Genomic DNA, 16,664 nt, shown 5'->3' on the forward strand with positions numbered 1-16,664 from the left:
ATGTTTGGATTTTCTGGGGGGTTTTTTATAAGACCAAAGGTAAAACCCGAACATGCCACCAGTTCAATAATAGTCACTGTTAAACAGGATTTATATATATTATATTTTTTGACTTATGAAATAGTAAAAAAGCAAAATAACTGAGAAAGACATACTAAATGTGTCCCGGCAAAAAACATACATAAAATCGGTTGCTTTCTAAGTGTTCACCAAGCTGAGCTAATTATGTAAATACTTGACTGCTGGTGCGCCAACTAGTCAAGCGTCAGTAACACAATGTTGTGTCTAGACGTGGCATTTTGGGGGTTTTCTCCCTCTGTTTTGTTAGAGGGGGGTTTAGTGGAGCAGACGTTTAATAATTTATAGCTGCTTTCCCATTTCCCCCCGTCTTGCCATTCCTGGCAAAGAATCCGTGCCAAAAGTCCTTTCCGTGTACGTGTTATCTTCAGTTTTTATTGTGCTAGAGAACTGTGTGAAAACACCTTGCTGGTATTAAAAAAAAAAGCATACAGCTATGACTCACTCCCATGTTGTCCACACCGCTGAAATTAGGTTGTGAATCGATGTGTTCATCTGCCATAATTGCTAATGGTACTAAATGTTCCACGTGTACTCGGATTACTGAGCTCCGTCCTGTTTTCAGTTGTTTGAGGTGGGACAGAAAAGCTTGTGGCCAGTCTCTTCCCACTGACCTGTCTTGACAGGAGACCATTTTGTTTCCTCTCGGTATGTGTCAAGTATTTCTTTCTTTTTCTTTTTTTTGGGGTCTCTGTGTGCGTGGACGCTGTGACATGGTGGTCCTTGCATGTTCGCCGGAGCGTAACATTCTGTCGTTAGAGACAGCAGGACTTTGCCACAGTACCTGGTGTTTGACAGCCTCTCACACTGTCTCTGCATTTGATGATAGCACTTTCGTGCCAGCCGCTGGTTTTTGGTCTTTCACCGTGCATACAGATTGTGACTGTGTGCCTCTTAGCAGGGGTTAGTAGGACACCCCCTCCCTTCCTGGGAAAACTGTCAAATGTGGAGTTTTGTGAGGAGCGAGGTGCGATTTACAAACTCCCACCATCTCCGGGACTGTGTGCATATATATATATGTGGTGGCTCTATACATATTGGAGGAGGATTCCCGTGTATTCATTCTCTCCAAACCCACAGTGGCTTTTGTTTTTCCGAAGTGAGGGGGCGATGCCTCCCTGAGCCTGCTCAGCACTTCCAATTCCCTCCAGAAAGAGGCCTGCGAGTGCATCAGTTGGGTCAGGGGGGATTCGCCCAGCAGCCTGTCATGCCACAGCTTGCAATTACTTGTCTTCACCCAACCAGCCCTGCACTGAAGCTTTGTTTTACCAGCACCTGAAACATAACCGAGCAACACCGAGCCTGTCAGTGGATGAGTTTTCAGGAGCCCACTTTCCTCTTTCTCCTCCTCTCTTGTAACTTTCCTCCCCCTCTGCCTCATTCCCAGATTCCTCCCCTCTACCTTCACCACCTGCGTGTCATCCTTCTGTTCTAATGAGAGGCAGGGATCAGCAACCCCAGAGTTTGACAGAGGTACCTGTTGTGCCCCCATATTTCTTCCTCTATAGCTCCCTCTCTCTGCTTCCTTGTCTCGCTCTCTCACTCCCTAAACACCAGAGCTGTCGACTCCTGGCAGTTTGATTCTAAACTGTTCCCCCACGTCGGCAGTAGCTGCCATGACAGAGAATAAAACGAGTGAAATGTTGAGTTTGTAGTGAACAACGCGAGCATTGGTTTTCTCTCTACATGGCGTGTGAAAGGCCAGAGTATTCTTTTTTTTCATTCAGTCTAGGAGGGATTCTTTCTATTTTGTTGATTTCAGAAGAAGAAAATGGTGCATTTTTATTTGCTTTCCTTCCAAGTGTAAGCTGAGAAGATTTTTGTCAAACTTAAAGCGGTCAGGCATAGCATTATGACAACCTAATATTGTGTTGTTCCCTCTTTTGCTACCATATAAGCCCTGACTCATTGAGTTATGGACTCCATGATCTCCATGGATTGGAGTTGTTGGTCCTCGATTGAGATCTGACAAATTCGGAGGCCAAGTCAAAACCTCAAACTCATTGTTGCGCTCCTCAAACCGTTCCTGAACCTTTTCAGCTTTGTGGCATTATCCTGCTGAAAGAGGCCACACCATCGGGGAGCACTGTTTCCATGAAAGCGTGTACATGGTCTGCAATCTTTAGGTTGGTGTTACATGTCAATGTAACATCCACATAGATGGCAGGAGCAAAGGTTTCCCAGCAGAACATTGCCCAAATGATCAGACTGCCTCCACCGGCTTGGCTTCTTTCCATAGTGCATCCTGGAAAATGTGATTCATCAGATCAGACCTCCTTCATCATCCACTGCGCCGTGGTCTAGTTCTGAGGCTCGTGAGCTTATTATTGGTACTTTAAGCTGTAGAGGTTAGCATGGTCACCCTGACTCGTGGAGGTTATGCAGTCTCAGTGGTCATAATGTTATTTCTGATTGCTGAATATCTGTGTATTATGTACAGCCCTAAAGCTATGTTTGGCCTAGCTTAGTATAAGAAGGAGGGAAATAGCTAAACAACTGTTTATCATTGGGATATTCATTATATTAATTTTAGAATCTAGCTCCTGTTTTTATGTAATTATGCATGTTTGAGTTTTATTTCCTCTGCCCTTTTCTTAGTCTTCTTGTCTTTACAGAAGTCTGCCAGCACTGCCAGGGGTTAATCTGCAATATTTGTTGTCAGTAAGCAGATCAGTCTTCAAAGACTTTAAATTATATAAAACACCCCCAGCTGCGTAATTTTCTTTTTCTTTCCAGCTTTCAAGCTACTTTCATAGTTAAGATTGCTTCCTAGTTTGTAAGGTTTCCTTGTTTGTTTATTTGCTTGTAACCACATTAACGCAGCAAATCTCAGTTAGCGAGTTATCACGGATCGCCCCGTGCGTGGGGCTGCACTGCGTCAATGCGTTAGCTCGGATAGCTCGTTAACACGTTAGCGCCATCCAGCCCCACACACAGGGCGATCCACGAAAACTCGTTATCCGAGGTTTGCCGTGTTGCTGCGGTTATGGCGTTAATGTCATTTTAACAAGATTAATGCTGACAGCACTACAAAATAGTTAAGCAAATAGCGACCACTACTGCTGCCTAGCTAGCTAGCTTGGTTAGGATTTGTAATCAAAGCTAAAAAAGCTGAACTCACAAGTCAAACCAGCAATGTTCTTAGCATTTTATTGATTTTAAACCTTAATGTAATTTAAGCAGGAGAGAATAAATTATTTTCTCTCTTTTTCTGTATATGAATTGAGAGAGACCTTTTATTTACCACAAGCTAACAGTTTCAGCCTGCAGAATTCATGCTAAGCTAGGCTAAACAATATAGCATGGGTTGCCATACTCTTGCCTTGGTGTTAAACCTGGCACTTCTTCAGGATGCTTTACTGCATCTATCAGCACAAACAAATAAATATAAAAACAAGCTGCTTTTAACAAGAGAATGGGTATGGCATGTGAAAATTGTGAGAATGATATTTTTCTTCATAAAGCCAAGTCAGACAGATACAGTTTTTGAACTTCTCACTGCGTTTATAAAAAACAAAACAAATGATCCCACTGTTCTTTTACCTGTGATACCAAACAGAAATAACAAATTTGTTTTAATTAGAGTGTTGAAAACTGATTAGAGGAAAGCAAAGTTGCAGATTAGCTGCAAAACAAAAACAAAAGGGAAAAAAAATCGGTGTTATGTAAAATGTATCTGTTGGATCTGGCTCGTGTGAAATTCATAAATGTCACCACTGCAGTGAGAGTTCCCAAAGTAGCATGAAACGCAAACAATCTGTAGGATTTAACACCCACTGCCTCGACACTTTTTCGCTCACACATCCCAGAGATCGAGAAATCGCTCTGCAAACTGTGTCACGCATGTTCATTTGTTCTTCAAGACATCCAGGTATAGGCCCCCTGAAAAAAAACAAAAGAACAAAAAAAGAGGCAAAACTTTAACTTCATTCCTTCACATTTTCAGCTGAACTCGTATTTAATGGGGCTTTTAGCCTTACCAGCAGTTACCATGGCAGCCATATATTGAGTGACAGCAAAGTGGTGCGCTATTTCAGACTGGATGCTTCCCCTATTAATGTCGGTCTATCTCAGGTCAAGTCAGATTATCTTTATTATTTAAAGTGTGATGCCAAAAACTGTGTTAAACTTTCTAATCTTTATAATCAAATGCATATCATTATCATTTTAACAGTAAAGAGGTTTTTTTCTATTTGTTTTCAGTGGTTAACTTTGCTTTCTTTTCCTCGTAGTCAGTGATATCTTCTAATTTGACTCTTAAATGAACAAAACGAGAGCTGTGATATTTAATTAGGCTCGTGAGATTTGATTTCCAGTTAAATTAAAATGCCACTTTGTCCTTTGTGTTCGCCAGCCTCTTTACTCTGTTGCTTCAGTGCACGCTGCGATTCGTGCGATGCAAAAACGGCCAAGGGGAGGAAGCGAGGAAGAGGAGACAGCGCGAGGGGAAAGAGACAGACACTGACTTCTCAAGCTCTCACTGTTCGGCTCACCACTGTCAAGTAGGTCAATGCGACAGGCTTGACTGAGTTCTCCTCTGTAGCGTTGTTGTTCAGGCTGGCGCTGAGTAGGTGCCACGCTGGATTCACCTGTTTAAAAAAGCTTGCACAAATGCAGAGTGAACGGCGTGTCTGATCCTGTGTGGATAGATGCTGTGGGCGTCCTGTGGCCAAAGAAATACATCACTCGTTGACCTAAACAAGTGAAAGAAGCAGCAAATAAGAAAAAAAAAATCATATTTATACAGATATATAAACATTTTTTTTAAAGACTGTAATGAAGTTCATCGAAAGTTCATCAAATGCCACTGGTCATGTGATGCTCTTTAAGCTTGGTTGGGTTTTTTTTTTTAAAGGGAAGATAATCTCCATGGGGACCAGATGAGCTATTCTCATTGAAGTCATCTTCCCTCACAATTGCAAAATGTTGAGCATAATAACTTGCACCCTCCACTTCACGGGCCCCTCTTCCTGCACACTCAGCTGCTTCAAAAAGACCACATCTGACTCATAATAGACCTCATTAGACTTGTATTGAATAAGCTCTGAGCCGGCGTAACTTAGCCTCACTGTTAGTTGCTTTTTCGCCTCAGTGTGTATTCTCCATTAGAGAATTAAAGATTAATTGCCAAATTTTTTCCAGTTTAAAGCATTGATTAATTACAGTGAGAATCACTGGTGGATCCAGAAGATTAATGTCGTGAGATTGCCCCCACCACCACCACCACCACCACTACCACCACCCCCCCCCTTCTTTTTAGATAGCTATTGATTTTGATTTGCTCAAAAATGCCTGTCTTGTCTTCCCAGGAGGGCAGAGGCTGAATGAAGCACAAGCGGCATGCCGGGCTGCTCTAAATTGCATTTTGTGAGACACGGCCTAAAACACGAGCGGCGTGAACTAACATTCACTTAATTGGGCAGCAAGTGATTGCGCTAAAGAGGTTACCGATTGAGAAGGAGAATCAAATGCGGCAATAAATAAAATTGTCACTTCAAGTTAAGAGATTAGCGGGGCGCTCAAAGATAAATGTACCTTTTAGACGTCGAGGAACTCGACTTCCTGTTTGTTTGTTGTTGTTTTTCTTGTTTTTTTTTAAATCAAGATGCTCTCTAGTCTGTGCAAAATTTCTATTTCAAGACTCCAGTCTGTCCCCTTTCCAACTTCAGCTTATGTTGTCTCCTGCTGCCCACGAGCGATGCACAGTGTACAGTAGCTCAGGCATAGACGAAAACAATTGTCTTTTTCTGGTTGTCACATTTTTTTTTTACAATCTCAGCCTCAGTCACAACAAATCAGAGCGACTCGAGCGTTGGGTTTGTCGCGGACACGGGGCTCTTTATCACTTAGCGCGCCGCTGTGAGGTAGTCTTCTAAACACAGGATTACGCCCATTGTGATCTGCCTAAGCGCACCATATTAGCGCCACATTCTCATGAAAACACATGAAAGCCACTTTGAAATGTAGGATGCCTCTGATATGCCCTGCGTCAGGGGGAACGTGCAACTGTATCAGGGAACGCGTGATCTCCGATTCAATTACGTTTCCGTTCTAAATGAGACGCCGATGGTGTAAAACGCCTGATTGTAGCGCCGCGAAAACGTAGAGGGAGTCATTCAAGAGACCTCTGTGTGTGATCTGCACAGAAAGTGTTGCATCAAATGGATTTTCGATGCCGGTCTCCGCAGAGCATTCATCCTCTTTTCGCTACAAGAGCAGGTATATTTAACATTGCATGAGAACGGGGGATAAATATGAGAGCATACATGAGACTGTATGAGACTTCAAGTGTAAAATCAGCGGGAAAACCTGTATGGAGGCCTCGGATTTGGGCTTAAAGCTGACTGAAGATGGCTACGTGCTTTAAGCCTGTAAGAAATATCTCGATTCTCTCAGTTTTATTACTTCAGCGCTTGACTGTAATTCTGCAGTGACAACAAAGCTGTCTCCTCCTTTTCTTCTGCCAGGTCCGCCGTCCCAAACCTGTTGAACTCAATCAGTGGAGCTAAGATGCACCATTGGTTGCAGGTCACGTAAGCTATGTTGGGGAAATGTTTGTCTCTGTGATTGAACTGTCCCCCGGGCCTACGTTAATTGAGCTCCCTGTAATCACACGCAGGCCCATATGATCAGTGTCTGCAGCCCTGCAGAGGGCTGGTTGAGATTATCCACTTGCCTGGCTGTTCCATTTTGAGACTGTAATCGAAATGGATTTTTGTCCTCTTCTTCCACATCTTGCCTCAGCGGACAAGCTTGGATATGACATATTTGCATACACTAGCAGCTAAGCTCCTGGGAAGGCTGCATCCGTCAGGAAGTCTGTCATTTCAGTTTTGACTGAAATATCTTAAGAAATAAATGAAACAAATGGATATATGAAATATCGCACAGATGCTCAGGGTCTCGCTGGAATTAATCGTAACAGCTCTGCTGATTGCTTGCCTTTTTATTTAGAACCTCCTGCACGTCAAAGCTCTCGATCCCTGTTCCTGACCCAGTGAATAAACAGATATGAATGTTTTAGAGGACTCACCTTAGCACATTCCTCTGATTCTTCCTGTAGCGTCACATTAGTTTTAGTGAAATATTGCAAAGGTTGATGTGTGTCGTGATGCATTCTCAATAATCCAGGTAAGGAAATCCCAGAAAGTTGATTCACTTCATGTGGACACTTTTTCACTGTGAGGAATGTTTCATGACTCATCCAAGTGACTTCCTCAGCTGATGCATGCGTTACCATCAGCTCCTGGCTGGATGAAATGATGAGGAATACTTTATTTATCCCATGTTTAGGGAGATCTTTTGTTAAAACAGTTGAAATGATGATTAAATACTAATAAAACAAATATCAGGCAGATAGCTCTCTCCAATCAGATAAATTATTCCATATCGGGTAAAAGCATGTGGTATGGCAGCCTGATAGAGAAGGTGATCTACTGCCTGTTCAGTAACTGGTGCTCAGGGTGGTCAGGTGGTCCATGGTGAATAACAGTTTGATAACCATCAGCCAATCACAGATCCAGCCTTCCTGATCACTTTATTCAGTCTGTTGGTGTCATCAGCTCTGATGATGCTCCCCCAGCAGATCACAGCAAACTACACTGTACTCGCCACAACTGACCAAATATCTCCATCATTCTGCTTTTCTATACAGCCTCAGTGTTTGTCTTCCAGTTCAGCCTGTGGTCGATGTGGATGGTCAGCTTCTTCTACCACATTAACATCTGAGGACAGACACAGGTAATGTAGCATTTAGAAGCAGATCATTCCTCCTAGACCACTGCACAAAATCATCTACTAGTGCTCTGTATTCATCCTCCTGCCCGTCACCGACACAGCCATGAATTCAACCAGTGTAAAACTGTTTGACTTTTTTTTCCCAACCCATTTTAAATCTGTTCCATTTCTGCCAACTTTGTATGAAGTCAAGGCCAAAGGCTGAACTTTCCACAGGACAGCCTTGGTAGTGCCCCAGGGCCCAAACTATAGGAGGGTCCCCGTGGACATGCCTTCAAACGCACCTCTCTCTCACTGTACAGATATATGCACTCTAGTATATGTTTAAGTCATGATTGTGAACCAAAGCCTAACTTAATTTATGCAGTACACATTTTCCTTATAAATCGAATTCTAGCTGCAAGTACCGTATTTTCTTTTTGCATGTCCATTGATTTAATATCAATAGGCGTGCAAACTATTAGCGCATAATATTAGTTGCACATTCTGACCTTGCAATTTGTCAGTTCTGATAGATGCTTGCAAACCTGTAGATCCGAACTTAGCACCAATTAGTTCATAATTTGTAATACAGCACAGTGGTGTTATAAATTATGCTTAGCGAGCCAAAGCACACAAAAAGGAAATAAAGCAAATGGTGGTCAAAAGAGGACAGAAAGCAGGATGAGTAAACCACCAGGACTTTGGCAGTGTAAATGACTGTGCCTGTTTTGCACAGTGACCCCATCCAGTCAGTTTGTGAGGACCTGGGGTAAATGGGCTTTTCTCTGTTTGTCCACGCTTACAGACATTACAGTTGTCTTCATGTTACTTTAGCGAGGCTGAATCTGTGCTGGGATTGTGCTAGCCTGGTAGAAGAAGATGGTGTGACTTTGTAGCACAAGCTTACATAAATGTGCCCAAACCTCAAACTGTAGTTGTTGCCAAAAGTTGGGAGGATGATATTGATATTATTGATTAATGTCTATGATTATAGATGTGTGTTTATGTGTGTGAGAGAGAGATATCAAGAGAGAGACAATGTCAACGCCATGTTACTGGGATAAAGTTAGTTTTCTTTGTTTTCTATTAAAATAAATACAACTAAACTGGACAAATATGAATTCAGTGAGGAAAGGTTACCTTCTGTTTTTCTTTGAGTTTAATATATTTTGCAGTCTCCTCTTTCTACCTACTCTTCTATCTTGATCGTGAACGAATGAATATAAATAAATAGTCCACGCTTCATGAGATTTTTGACCAAAGCAGCACTAGAAAAGAAAGCAAGTCCTCTTTGTCCTCTATGAATGTGTTTCCAATCACATCCCAGTAAATCCCTTTGCAATAATGAATGAGATACACGCTCAATTCATCTTCCCGAAAAAGCCGGGGCCGTCTAATTTGTACAAATATTTCTTTGGGTGGAAGCAATTAACAGCCGTGATGCACTAAGGTGACACTGCTGAGCTGAATCATACCTCAAATGGTGAACCAAAATAAGAACCAACGTGTTTCTCTTTAGTTAAATTCATTAGGGCGGAGAAGCCATTATCTCAGTAAACTGCCCTGGCTGAATAATTAATCATCCCATCACTTGTTTGTTTGGTCTAAATGTATAACATTTATTCCTCGCTCCTTCCAGCCTAATGAAATCCTTACATTGATATGAGTAAAATGTTGGTTCTTCATGCTCAGCCCAACAAAGTCGTGGTGGAGGTTTGATTTGGTTAATGCATAATAAATTACAGTTATTATGCACTTTTGATATAGAAGGTCAGAAAATCCTTGAGGCCTTTTGGAAGTAAGAACTAAAAGTAAAATTCTTCATCTAAAACACACATATCAGGAGTACCTGTAAGTTTATTATTAAGTTGTGCTTTTTAATGTAGTAACGCTATTGACACAATCCTGCTTCTGTCATGTGACTTATTAGTAAAATAAAAGTAGCAACACTGCAATGTTAATGTTGTATTAAAGGTAATATTAAAAGGAAATTTTACGTGGGTAAAAGGCAGATATGGAAATTGTTGGCAATGTATTTGAAATGAGTACTCATGCTTAGTGTGGGAAGATGGTTCCTGTGACTGTTACACTATGCAGCATACAATGTAACAAAAAGAATCAGATGAATTCAAAGTGCTTCATTCTGCAGCTGCTCACCGTTAACGATCGGAACACGTACCGTTAGAAAACACGGATTCGTGAGTTTCACTTGGTTGCGGGTAGGTAGCATAAGGACAGCAGTGCTCACAAAAGTATGGTTAGACTGTGGTGTGAACAGTCTACACATTGAGCATTTGTGATATTGTAGGTTTTGCGTGTAAAACGCTATATTCAGCCATTTTTAAATTTACCGCAAGTTTCCATATTTGTTACTTGAAAAAAAGTATCGCCTCTTGATATTGGATGGTGCTCTTTGATACACTTTTGCTATAATTATTCTTAATCATGCAATTTATTGTTGACCTGTCTGCTGATATATTTTTTAAAGAGTACAAGACATTTATTATTGTCTTATTTTGCTCAGCTAGTAGCGACACAATATAACTATCTACCAGTTCTTGTAGAGCACCTTTCTACTCAACCTGAGCACTCAAAGCCTTTTATACAACATGTCTCATTCACCCATTCATAAAAGCACAATTTTTTTCTGTGCTTACATGCTTTCTGTCTAGTATTCACCGACAGTCGCACTGTGATGGATGCATCGGAGAGCAGCATATTTGGCGTACGGGCTGGAGCAGCCAGGGATCAAACCACCAACCTCCAGATTAGCAGACGACCTGCTCGCCATCGGCCACCACCAACTTATGTCTCAGTCACACTAGATTAAAAATAGAATGACAACCTCATTGCTACAATCTGTGGTTGCCAAGTGTTTACAGTGAATCTTTTTCCTCATTCATCAATTGATTCCAAGTAAGTGGAGTGACCAACTAGCTACCTAGAGGTGGAGTATGCAACCACTTATGATCGCAGGCAGTTGCAATGGTCACCTGGCGGGAGACAACATGTCTCCAAACAATCATGGTATCTGGCAACGGCAGTCATTCTCAGACAGACTGTCCAAGGTTTACAAATAATTGCCACCAAACTTATAACCTGGACAAATTGCTGGCACATTGAAATCAGTCTGAGGCACTCTGCACTGAGCCTGCAATGCAACCGGGGATTTGACTCAACTGGTTACCAAGTAGTGGTATTCCAGAGAATTTCAAGCAAGCAAGGTTGCAATTAAATTGCTGTCCTGCAGCAACTATGTTACTATTTGTGGAGGGAATTCTAAATTTCTTTTTCAGCTTTGTGGAGTTTCTGGCTAGACTCTGGATGTAAGTAGCTAATGTGAATGTTTCTTTAATTATATAAATTAACTTGTTTTTCTGCAGATGGCAACAGAATTGTGACTTTTGCCAATTTATCACAAACAGCTTGCGCATAATTGTCAACTTGATCCTGTTCTATAGTAGACCAGCTCCATGTCATTCTCATTTTATTTCCTTCTTGATACACCAAAGTCACTTTGAAGACAGACTGACTGTGAGTGGCAACAGATCTGGTCCCTGTCTTTGAAGCAACCATTTCAAAGGCAACGAGATTGCAAGCTCATTGCTCGAAGATGCAATAATTTTGGTCGTGCCGCAGCCTCCAAACACTGTTTTCCCTTGAGGAACTGTAGAAAAACCTCTTTTACTAGCACAGGATTATTATATTTGTACTTTTAGGCTATTCAGTTTACTGCAATACAATACCAGGACTAGTAGACTGCCTGCATTTGAAAAACTGGAGCCACGTAACAGCCCACAGTTTTTGCTTGCGAATCAATGAATTGATTAATCACTGACTAATTACTGAATCTCTCATTTCAAGTACTGTATGATATGACGCCGTCTGAAACGTAGTGAAAAAGTACAAATTTGGTGAACAAACTGAAACGTGTAAGGAAACTAGAAATATCCTGTAATTCTGTCTAAGTGCATTATTTGAGAGACTGTATTTATTCTCCACCCCTGGGTTCTTTCAGAAATACTTGGACTCATTTATTGCATTTGCAGTATTAAAAACAGACTTTTTTTATTATTATTATTTGTTTGTTTGTGAAAAGCTGACATTTTGAAGCTGCAGTCCAAGGCTTTCACATGGCAACGGCCAAAACACCACAACAATAGCACGCGAAGGTTAAAATAGATTTTGGCAAACAACACCCACGACTAATCATGCGTGTGCCTGCACTACAATGGGGGTTTTCATGCTTCTAAGCCCTAATAAAGTCAAAGTAAAACACCCTCTGTGCTCCGATGTGTCCCTCATTTTCCTAGATTGATTTTTCTTCTTATTGTAATTGATTGGTGGGTAAAATGATACAAGCGCTGGCTGTGCAGTATGTGACAAACAAACACGAGTTTTAAAAACGCAGATTGTAAATTGACCTGGGTTTTTGTTGGCCAGGTTGGCAGCTGCGAGCAAATAGCCTTTTAAGGGACTGTGCTATTCATTAGAGTGTTGACCAAGAATTGTTGAAAGAGCTTAAAGAAATGCACTGATCTGAAATATATTTGCTCATAATTAGCTTTCCACCGACCCCTGTGTCTTCAGTGTGAGCACGCTATGATGCTCTCGATGAAGCAACACAAGCCAGTGTCATCAATTAAGGCAACAATGTGCTAAAGCGTTACTGTTCCACTGGTATTATAATGAGCACGCACTATAGAAAGCTAAATAATTCCTGGGGACACCGAGAGCTCCTCAAAGGGCTTATTTTCACCGAAGTCAGTGTCTGCCTCGTGCAAAGGCTTGTGGCCGAGGCTGAAGGCACACACAATTGGCATTCAATCAGACAAGAGCTCAGAAACTCCTTTTTCTTCTCCGACATGTGGATTTAAAGCTCAAATTGCACTTAACGGGAAAAGTGTGAGCAATCCAGAGTCACTGTTTAATGATGCCCTGTGTTTGTTTTCTGGGAAATTCACTTTTTAATCTCCTGGACTCTGTGAAGGCTTGCCAGGGTAGCGGTGCCACATAAAACCCCCTTGATTTCTTATTTTATCTGTGGACAACCAAATCGATCGTTGTCTCCCCTGCACCTGCTCACCTCCCTCCTCCGCAGCCCCCCAAAAGAGATAGGCCCACGCTGCCCGTCCCACTCTCCAATCAGGCTGTTTAGACCAGGCTATTTCAGGGAGAGAATGAGGCACCGGGTGGTCAAGCACTCCTCAGTGTCTCCGAGAGACGAGTGCATGTAAAAAAAAAAAAACAGAAAGCAAGAAGAAAAGCATTGAAATTTCCCAGGATCTTGACATGTCTAATTGAGATTTCATGCCCTATTTTCTCAAAGATCCGAATCCTCGCTCTGTTCTACTGCAAGCAGTATTTCCCTGAGGATTGAGATGAAAGAAATTGTTTTCAGGTTTTATTTGGTTTTTGCTCCTTTAAGGGTTTTTTTTTTTCCCATCGTGCTAGAGCAGCTTTTCAATAAAAGTCCACCCCCCTCTTTCTTTTTCTTTCTTTCTTTCTTTCTTTTTTAGACAAAATGACTGCGGTTGATTTGGTTTGTCTGACAGGTAGCGAAAAAATGAATTCCAATAAAGTTTCGGTTTCTTCCATCAGAATAATTCATTTGACTGCATGCATAGGTTTGTCACGATTTTAGCAAAAAAGAAAAAGAAAGAAAGAAGGACAAAAAGAAGTAGTCTTTGCAGCTGCTCTCATTCTGATTCATTTTTATTCATTTGTCCATCACAGAGTGCCTTAAGGTATTATTGGTGTTCAGTCAAAAGATTTGACAGGGGACCATGAATATTTCACAAGGACATCTATTATAGGGGTAAAAAGGTGAACCCCAGTGTTCCCTACTTTGACATCAAGCACTGTGAAAGTCTTCAGCCAACCATCATTTCTTTATATTTTGCTTCAACAATGAAAAACAGCTGCAGAGATTTATTATTGACACGTGTGCAAACATACATAGAAATACAAAACATAAGACAAAAATGGAGTTTGTACACACAGCCTGAAATCTCTTAGGCAGCATTGCTGTGATTGCTTTAAGTAGTCTCCAACACCACTGGCTGAAATGCAGCCCCAAATCATGACAGAGCCTCCACCGTGTTTACAAATGGCTGTAGATGCTCACTCTTTGACCTCTCTCTCGATGGTCCTTAACTCATCAGCAGGACCGCTATCTGCTCCTTTGTGTAAGGAGGAGCAGGATGAACACTGTGAGGTCACTGTGTGAATGTCCCTGACTAAACAATCAGAAACAGATTTCATGAGGTTGGCCTGTGGGCCCGATGTCCTCTAGTGGGCCCTGCGATCACTACCCGGCAGCTGGGAGCCCAAATGGCATTTGCCTTAGAATACCAGAACTGACAGGTCCACCGCTGATGCCCTGTGCTTTTCACAGATGAGAGCACCCTGAGCACATCTGACAGATGTGAAGGGGTCTGGAGGGGTGAAGGGATGCACAGACTACAACCAGCTAGGCATTGGCACCCTGACTGCCATCAGGCATTAGAATGAAATCCTTGGAGTTATTGTCAGACCTTAAGCTGGTGCAGTGGGTCCTGGGTTCCTCCTGGTGCACAATAATGCTCGGAGTCATGTGGTCAGAGTATGCAGGCAGTACCTGGAGAATGAAGGAATTGATATCATTGATTGACCCCCATGCTGGCCTGACCTAAATCCAACAGAACAGCTCTGGGACATTATGTTTTCGACGCTGCCAGGTTGTACCTCAGACTATCCTGGAGCTCAGTGATTCCCTGCTTCAGATCCCCCAGAATACCTTCTGTCATCTCATTAGGATCATGCAAGCACATCTTCATTTAATATTTTGGCATAAAACCACAGTAACACAATAAGATGCTGCATCAAATAATGCATATTCAATACATCTGTTTTCCCCCCATATCACATGTCAGTTTGTCTTGCTGCTTCATGCACCACTATGTCACTCTACCACTCTGCTCCCTGTGCTCTCACAATGACATCACCCATTCTTACATTACACATCCCTAACAGCCACAGTGGGAGCACCAGCTTCCCAGCAGGCCCCACATTAGATGGTCTACAATCAGTGACATCATACACAAGCATCAAGCTCAATACCATGGGGAAATACACGAGAAGTGGGAGTGATCTCAGAGCCCCCGAGGCTTTTATTTATTTGTATTTTTTTCATCTGATATAAAGCAGGTTACATGACAGAAAGATATTAGCATCACATAAGGGAGTGACATTGAAATGCTGTATTTCTTTTTTTTTTCATGTGCTGTGACTTCTAACATAAAAATATCAGGTTACATTAAATGAGACATTTTCATAGCCACGGAAGATCAAGGCTATATCAAAGAAGACAACGCCTAAATGTGTCTACTGAAGCTTTTCCATTACATACACCATTCTCAGTGTTGCTTTTGTTGAATATATTTATATTTTGTTTATCAAGATATACTGTATGTACCTTGATGATCCAAGGCAGCTTGTTGAAGCTTGACCTCTCTTGACAGAGGTAGTTTTTTCTTTTTTGGAAAGGTTGCTCCCACTCGAAGGTATTTAAAAAGGATTCAAAAGCTTGTTTGAAGATCTTCAAAGCAATGCACCGAACCATCGTAAACAAACAGCTTAGACCAAAGCACAAATCTTGGGTTTTTCTGCTCAGAAAAAAGTGCACTTTACCCAAGCTGGCTAAACAATGTAACCCCCTTTCATGGTCACCAAAAGTTGTTAACGGTTTCTATCAGTTTTGTTTTATCCACGTGATGGAGGTAACACAGTTGCTGCCAGTTTTAAAGGTTATTAAAAAGCTTGCAGCTGCAGCTGGTTTGACGTCTGGAAAGTCCAAACCATGTTTCAGCTTGAGGTTTCCACCTATTTTGTGATCTTTTCCCATCTAAACTGTATTAAACCTATAGGTGGCACAATGCTCCACAGAGTTATTAGAAAGTCCTCAGCACTCGTAGTCCTTTGCATGACAGTCTTCCCCCCCGTTTTCCCTCTTGGGGTGGCTGTAGCTCAGGTTATTGATCAACTAATAGCCTTTCGCTAATCAGAAGGTTGGTCATTCGACCCTTAGATGCTCCAGTATCCAGGATGCAAGTCTAAGTATCCTTGGGCAAAATACTGAACCCCAAGTTGCTCTCCAGTGACTTCATCACAGAGCAACTTGGGGTTGTGAATGTTAGAAGCACTGTTGTAGAAAAAAGTGCTTGTGTGAATGTGGCATGTCATATAAAGTCCTTTGAGTGCTGAGGTAGAGTAGAAAAGTGCTAGTATTCCTGATGTGATTTCAGAGCTCTTGTCTGTTACATGTGTATATTTTTCATTCTTCTTTTATCTGCAGGTTTGGTTTCACACCACATTTCTTCATTCACAGATTGTATTGCTGTGTTATTCTGTGGTTGTGCGTGCGTCTGAGCACTGATGTCCTCTTGTTAGCGATACTATTTTTGGAGATGCATTACTCCATTTATCTAGAATCTACTTTAAAGCTTTTCATAAAAAAAAAAAACTTGTATTATGTATCTGAAAACCTGTCTTTTTAACTTGACCTTTGTGAATTCTCTCTAAAAGCTGGAAATCACATATAGGGAATCTTTGTTGTTTGTAATACAGAGCATGGTGCAGAATTTAAAGCTTCTTTATGCACTAAAGAACTCCTCTAACATATTCAAAGAAATAATTAAGCTGTGGCTTCGCTCCCAAAGGAAACCTCGGCAATAATATTCCTGACATTCCAGTTCATTTAGCGCTCGGCGTCTGCACTTCTTTCTGATCATAGCAATCTTTGAGCTCAAAGAAGAAAAGTCGCATTCAAAGAAATCTTTTATGGCAGTTTTGCTTATTACCCTCTTTTACAGCCTTTCAGGAAGCTC

At 41.6% G+C, this 16,664-nt stretch overlaps 1 long non-coding RNA gene across 2 annotated transcripts; it reads left to right on the top strand.

The window, feature by feature from the left end:
* Positions 1 to 4,438: 4,438 nt before the first annotated feature.
* LOC116333161 lies at positions 4,439 to 11,994 on the top strand. 2 transcript variants are annotated; one of them, XR_005612443.1, is made up of 3 exons: positions 4,439 to 4,580; positions 7,733 to 7,818; positions 10,470 to 11,994. It is a non-coding gene; the product is annotated as an uncharacterized LOC116333161 (long non-coding RNA). The 2 variants fall into 2 exon arrangements; XR_004200433.2 differs by lacking the exon at positions 4,439 to 4,580 and adding an exon at positions 6,222 to 6,297.
* The last annotated feature ends 4,670 nt before the right edge of the window (positions 11,995 to 16,664 follow it).

This window comes from Oreochromis aureus, linkage group 3 (genome assembly GCF_013358895.1).
Source record: "Oreochromis aureus strain Israel breed Guangdong linkage group 3, ZZ_aureus, whole genome shotgun sequence".
Classification (NCBI taxonomy): Eukaryota; Metazoa; Chordata; class Actinopteri; order Cichliformes; family Cichlidae; genus Oreochromis; species Oreochromis aureus.